Raw genomic sequence first — 7213 nt, forward strand, 5'->3', positions numbered from 1 at the left:
TAGTATTTTTTGTTCATAATTATTTTAAACTTATTTTAAAAATTATTTTTAACTTTTTAGTTCGATGTGCTTTAAAAGCGTGTTTTTTTAGTTTTTTTAAACTATATTTATTTTTCACTTTTTAGTTTTATGTTATGATAGTAATTACTATCAATATCATGGTTGTAACGGGTAACGGGAAATAAGGGTTCGATTCCGGGGAGGGAGTCTGNTAGGTATAACCGTATTTTGTGGGCGGGCGGTTCGGACTAACGTTATACCTGAGGTATAAACGGCGGTAGGAATATATAAATATATATACGTAAGACGCATTAGACGCGGGCGTATAACTGACCAATAGGTCAGTCAAAATAAAAATTTGTTTATATATATATAATATTGATGACAAGCACGCGTGTACGGGTACTATAACCAAAAATAAATTTATACAGGAATAGTATTGCCGGCGTATTGATGAGCGTGGGGTGGGGTGGGGTGAATGCGTTATGACAGTCTAGTCTAGACGACGGAATATGCGATAACGTGTGGCGTTTGGAGAGTTACAAACATACATACATACATACATACAGGTGAAACTAATATAAGCGTGTTAACAAAATAAACAAAGATAGTAGTAGATTTGACCATTGTTCGTTATCATCTCTAAAAGTATACTTGAACTCGAAATCGTACCCCTATGACAATTTGCGAATGGACTTTCCGAATGATAAGTATGCTGTACCATATCACATGACACCCAATTCCAAGAGGCGTTCTATGAAAAGGAGATGGTATGTCTTATGTTGACAAAAACAGAATTCAAGACAACTGTTCCACTCATTGCCATTGATTGTTCAAGGCAAAACAAAAAATTAAAAAATGCGCCAGTAGATATTAGATTAGAATTTGAATCTGATGAAAATTTTTCGACCAACACTACAGCATATTGCTTAATTGTGCACGACAAAACGTTTGAATATAATCCTATGACTAATGAAGTTCATAAAATATTATAATTTGTTTTTTATTTTTAAATAATGTAAAACTTTAAATTTATAATATACTATGTAAAAAAATAAATGCATACGACAGTGATCTTTACTGTATGGTGGTACATTTGATGTTAGACATATGCTTACCTAAGCATGTAGTAGTTGATGACAAAATTCTTAGAAATTATATCTGTACATTTAATATTAATAATACACAGACAGCGCCGCAATTGTTCTTATATAAAATTACAGACGCTTATGAGCGATACAACGTGCTTTCCCACTAGGGTCCTAACAGCTGGCTAAGCTGTACCTAAACGAGGCAACACTGGCCCTATATAATTTATATCCTACTAAAAGGGCAGTTGGCGGTTTTGTGACGAAATAAATATTGACTCTCAACTAACAACGATAACAAGCATTTATTTCTATATAATATTATTTAAATATAACCTGACTGGACCTCTAGAGATGTTGGTGGTATCCAAGTTAGGAGAGCGATAGCGGCGAGTGTACACAACCCGAAATAATAATAATAAGTAAAATAATAATATTTAATTTTGTAATCAAAACAAAATCGTGCAAGTTAAGTTATGAGGTCAATAAATGTAAGTTGCCGCAAGCGTGGTAAAATGGCGACTGACTTCATTATGAATTTAATTAGATTAAGAACAGTGTGAAATCGGTTTGTTAACGCCCGCGCGCCGTATACTAGTAGTTGAGTTGTAGGGTCGTTTGTGTTGATCAGGCAATAATATAGTTGTTAATTTGTTGATGTTGGTGAAGGATGAATAATCCGACCATAACAAGCGATATAATATAATGAAAGGTTTGATGTTGGAAATATGCTTACCTAAGCGTCTGGTAGCCGACGATAGAATTCTTAGAAATTATAGCTGTACATTTGATGTTGGAAATATGATTACTTAAGCGTCTGTCAGACGATGATAGCTATTGTTCTCATAAAAATATTTATCATAATTTCAATTTGACACCTCATTTTTAGCACCCCTTTTTAGCGCCTAATTTTTAGCATCTCTTTTGGTTACACCTTTTCCCTGGTTGGTGGGCGGACTGGTAAAGCGGTGGCGTTCGTTTAATAATATATGCGATATGGCAATGTAATTAGTGGTCAATGGAGTAATCTTTTACTTATGGGGGGTTGTGATATATCAAACGCGTGGTCTCAAACGTAGTTTACGTTTGGTTTTGTCGTTCCCTCTTCTATTACATTAGGTTAGTTTACGTTGGGTTTAATCCCCCCCATACATGCCCTCCAACACCACCAGAAGGATAGTGAGTGGAAAAATCGGAGGGGAGGAAAGCTCTATCTTATAACCCTACTGATGTATTTTTTCTTTGTGTGTTTGTTCATACATTATTTCAGCTCTCCCCGAACCGATTTCTTTAAACGATACACTAAATATCACAAATCGTATGTAATTAAAGACCTTACTCCCAAAATTGAAAAAATAGTTCTCGTTCCTCGTAAATGAGGGAAATCTCTAAAAAAATTACATATTTAAAAATTGTTAATTTTCGAAATTTTTTAAATTTTATTTAACTTTAAACTGCCATAACTTTTTTAAAAATCAATATAATTTTTATTTTATAGATGTAAAATGTCTATACCTATCATTTGATATATTTTTTTTATAAATTTGACCCTTTACTTGCCCATAGAGGAGGATTTAAGATGACAACATTTTCAACTTAAATGTTGAAAGTGTTCCGGATACTCTTACACATTTATATATATATATATATATATATATATTAAATTAAAGCTAATATAGTATATTATATTATGGAAAAAAAAATTTTGGACTTTATTTTGTCTTCACGGTGAAAATAGTTACTAAATGGTATTTTTGTGTGAAAATTCTCGATTTTATATTTTTAAATTTACAATGCTATAACTTATTGAAAAGTGTATGGATCAATACAATTTTTTATGAGAAATAATATTTATATCCCTTTTTTATTCGACATACTTTATCTTAATCAGGATATAAATAAGGAAATATCAGATAATGTAGCTTTTGGAATAATCCACCAATTTATTAAAATTGAACACTATCTAAAGATTTTTATGATAGTGATTTTAATCCCTGTCAGATATCATTATGCTAGACCCAACTATGCCACGTCACCACTGTACCGCAACTCTACTGTGTAAAATTTAATTATAATTGTAAAAATCGTTTGTTAAATTCAGGTGAAGATAAAAATCATATTCATTGACACAGGCGGATTCGAGCCTGGTACTCTAGGCGTAAAAGACATAAGTGTTACTGATTCGACAAGTATCTGTCGCTTTTGTCGGGTGATAAAATTGACAATTGTAACGTGACAAAAAGTATCTGTTTATTTTTTTTGTCTATTTGTATATATAGATATTATTTGTGATTTGCTTGTGCGCGCTCGAGATAGTCAGCTGTGTACTACTTCGAACCGGTTCATGGACGGCATTTGTGTGTACATTCACCCCGCTCTTTTCCTATCTTGAACGTCTTTTGCACTGCTCACCACCTACATTGTCGCCTTATGATATGTGATTATTCAACTTTTTCTTGATAATTTCCGGCACTGAGTATTAAAATTTGTTGACCCCACTCTAAATGCTAACCGTGTTGTCGCCAACGGACCGCCGGGTCAAACGACGGAAGTTTTGTCGGGGAATTGCCATAGTCAGAACTGGTCGCATTATTTCCCGTCCGTAGCGTAAGTTTTTTTTGTGGTTGTGTGCGCTGCAACATTTTAATTTTATATATATTTTTTCGTGAGTGTCCGCTATTATAATTTGTATAATGTAATTTTTTTTTATTGTCGTCGGCTAAACCTGCCTCCAGTTTTTTGAGCCCTTGGGGACTGGTAACGTATAAGTTTTGTTTTAATGTTTTTGAGCCAGATTATTTTTTTTTGTGCGCCGTGCCCTAAGCACGCCTGGCGAATTTTTTTATATTTTTTTTATAGTTTTTTTGTGTTGGTGTCCCTATTTTTTTTATTATTTAGGTCCCTCAACATGGCAGGCGTGTTACAAGACCACCTGTTATGTTATATCTAGATTTTTTTTGTATAGGTTTTATATGAAATGATACTGAGTGATGCATAGATATATGTATATATTATTGGTACAATGTGGTGACGTAGTGCATTTTATTCCGGGGCGTCCCAACGTCTTGCAAGCTAAGTCTAACTGCCTAAAACCAGTCGCTTATTTGGGACGTATACCCGCCGTGCTTAGCGGTAATGCCGTGATTAATAGCCGGTGGGTACCCGAAGACGTTCATCGTATTCTCTAATAATAAAAGTGTAGGTGTAACTATTTTTTTTATTAATATTATTTTTTTTCTTTCTTTGTCCCCTTTAATTTGCAGACGAGGTTTTTTGACCGTTCGGTTTTTTGCCTCGTGTTTACTTAATTTTTTCTGTTTTTTTTTTTACTTAATAAATTTCCCTTAATTTAACTTAACCATCATATTTTTTTTTTGCGTGTTCCATCTTCAATGGACTCGTTTTTTTTCCTTTCAAAAATCAACTCCCCTAGTTTATAAGGTACGGGCAACGGCCTTGTATAAGGTCATCCCTGATTTATATGGTTATGTGACAACTGTCACGAGGTTTTGGTGTACATCTACTATCAACGACTCAACGAACATCAACGTTAATATTTATTAATTTTATAATTTTTTTTAATTGTTTTAATATACAAAAGTTAATTTTTTTTAAATCCTACTGTGGTCCGACAATACAGTGTCTCGTCCAGTGAGTTGGCGACCCTTTCTGTTCAATGTGCCATGGAATTTTCAAATTTTTCGTTAAGGCCAATCAATTCGATTTTATTATATTTGTAACCTTTCACAATCTGATTCAAATTTTAAAGTTACATTTTCTACTGTAATTTTTTGTAAAAATCACTGTTTAATATAAAATATTGTAATACTGAAAACTGCCATAACTTTTTGAAAAATGTACAAATTACAATTTTTTTTTTATATTGAATCTTTAGATATTCTTTTTTTTATTTGATATACGTGTTCATTAAATTTGATTCTAAACCTGTCCACATGGGGGGATTTAAAAAAGAAATTTTTGCACACAAGTAAAACTTTTTTAATTAAATTTTTGAATATATTGCGGAATATTGACACTTTTATGTACATCTTAAATTAAAGCTAATGTAATTAACTTTATTGCGGAAAAAAAAATTTCGGACTTTATATTTTCTTCAGGATGAAAATCGCTACCGTATGCTATTTTTTCTATTATTAATCCATAACTTAGTTCTAGTAGATTACAAAAATTATCTCAGTAAAATGTAATTATATGGTCAACGTCAAGTAATTAGGATTAAGATGAGGAAAAGAAGAAGAGTCAAATTTAATTATTTGTACAAAAAATTTCTCTTTTGTATGACATTATTGTATTGCTTGAGAATTCAAAACTTGCTTACTACTTTTGTAAATTTTATATCGACATTATTCAGCTATTTACTACACTCCACTATGTTACAAAAAAAAATATGCCCTCATATTTTCGGAAATATAACTTTGGTATGAAATGAATGGAAGGAAAAAGAAAAGTTAATATATTTTGTATCAGTTTCCTTTTAGAAGTGATCACATCATTTTAATACATTTTTTTTAGCTTCGATGTGAAGCTGAGGTAGTATTTATATACATCTTTCATTCGACATACTTTTTTTTTGAATCGGACCATTTCTCTAAATACGGGAAAAATGAATATAGAAAGTAGACCTTTTTCAACTTAATTTTTAAAACTGTTCCGGTAAGTCTGACACTTTTATATATATCTTAAATTAAAGCTTATATAATGTACTTTATTATAAAAAAAAAAAAATTCGGGCTTTATTTTGTTTCATGGTGAAAATGGCTACCAAATGTTATTTTTGTGTGAAAATTCTCGATTTTATATTTTACATTTTTTACTTTAAAATGCTATAACTTTTTAAAAAATGTATGGATCAATACAATTCTTTTCATGAGAAGTAGTATTTATAATCATTCGACATACATTTTCTATAAATCTGACTTTTTACCTGCCTACAGGGGGGATTCAAAATGACAAATTTTTCAACTTAACTTTTGAAAGTTTACTTTTGCATTTAATTTATCTTATTTTCATATAACTTTTTATCTTTTATGGCAGTATTACAGTTATAGTAATTAACATTAATATACAGTGAAAAATGTTCTAATACTCATTGACACATATATTTATATTCTGTGTACATTAGAGTTTTGAAAATATCATCGTAAAAACTTAAATTAATCATTTTATCGCTTGGATCAATATTTTTTCTATGATCCTATTATGCATAAAATTAAAGTTTATTTAATTTACTTTAAGTTACAAAAAAAATTCCTAACAGTCAATTTTTTAATGTAATTGGCTGTGAAAAATAAAAATCGTAAGACTTAAAAATGACAAACTTGCATCATAAAATTTATGTTTTATTTTTTAGCTTCAGTACGAAGCTGAGAAGGTATTAATTTTACTATGATGTGTTTTTTTTTGTGTCTCTAGCAATTTTTTTACAGCTCTCACTGGACTGATTTCTATCAACAATACGTCAAAAGATCACAAATCGTATCTAGTCAAAGAGCTTACTCCCAACTTAAAACTGCCATAACTTATTAAAAAATGACCAAATCAATATAATTTTTATTTATATATACACAATGTCTTTATCTATCATTTTTTTCATAAATCTGAAACCTTACCTGCTCACATTGGGGATTTAAAATGACAACTTTTCACAAAATATTAACTTTTGAATGTGTTCCGAAAAGACTGACAATTTTATATATATCTTAAACTAAAGCTTATGTAATATACTTTAATATGAACAAAATAAATTCGGTTTAATAAAAGTAAATAAAAATTTTCCTAGCGATCAATTTTATAAACTCGCTATTAAAACTTGTATTAATAAAAGCAAATTTAAAAGTTCGAAAATTGAGAAGTAATAATAATATTATTGAATTGACATATATTTCTATTCATTGTAAGCTGGTTATGAACAAAAAGTCATCAAAATATCATATATGCTGACATTTTTATACGCATGGCTATATAAAATGCACAATAACATCCATTATTTTTTTCCTTAACATATCATTATAATAATTTTTCAGTTACTTGTAACAAAAAACCATGCTGGTTTAAAAAATAAATTATCGTATCCATTGAAACAGTGAAAACTTTTACAAATTTTG

At 30.3% G+C, this 7213-nt stretch overlaps 1 protein-coding gene across 4 annotated transcripts in view; it reads left to right on the forward strand.

The window, feature by feature from the left end:
- LOC126904819 (uncharacterized) overlaps window positions 1-7213 on the forward strand; it is a 40530-nt gene that overhangs the window by 6665 nt on the left and 26652 nt on the right. Inside the window, exon 1 of one of the 4 annotated variants that reach the window (XR_007703829.1) lies at window positions 3852-4286. The exons of 2 other annotated variants lie outside the window; for them this stretch is intronic. The gene's annotated coding sequence lies outside the window, so the exon portion shown is untranslated. Of the gene's footprint in view, window positions 1-3851; window positions 4287-4310; window positions 5763-7213 lie in introns of those variants that run through there. One more of the 4 variants, XR_007703830.1, reaches the window with a different exon arrangement.

The sequence above is a fragment of the Daktulosphaira vitifoliae genome, unplaced genomic scaffold (genome assembly GCF_025091365.1).
Source record: "Daktulosphaira vitifoliae isolate Bord-2020 unplaced genomic scaffold, ASM2509136v1 Scaffold_4, whole genome shotgun sequence".
Taxonomy (NCBI): Eukaryota; Metazoa; Arthropoda; class Insecta; order Hemiptera; family Phylloxeridae; genus Daktulosphaira; species Daktulosphaira vitifoliae.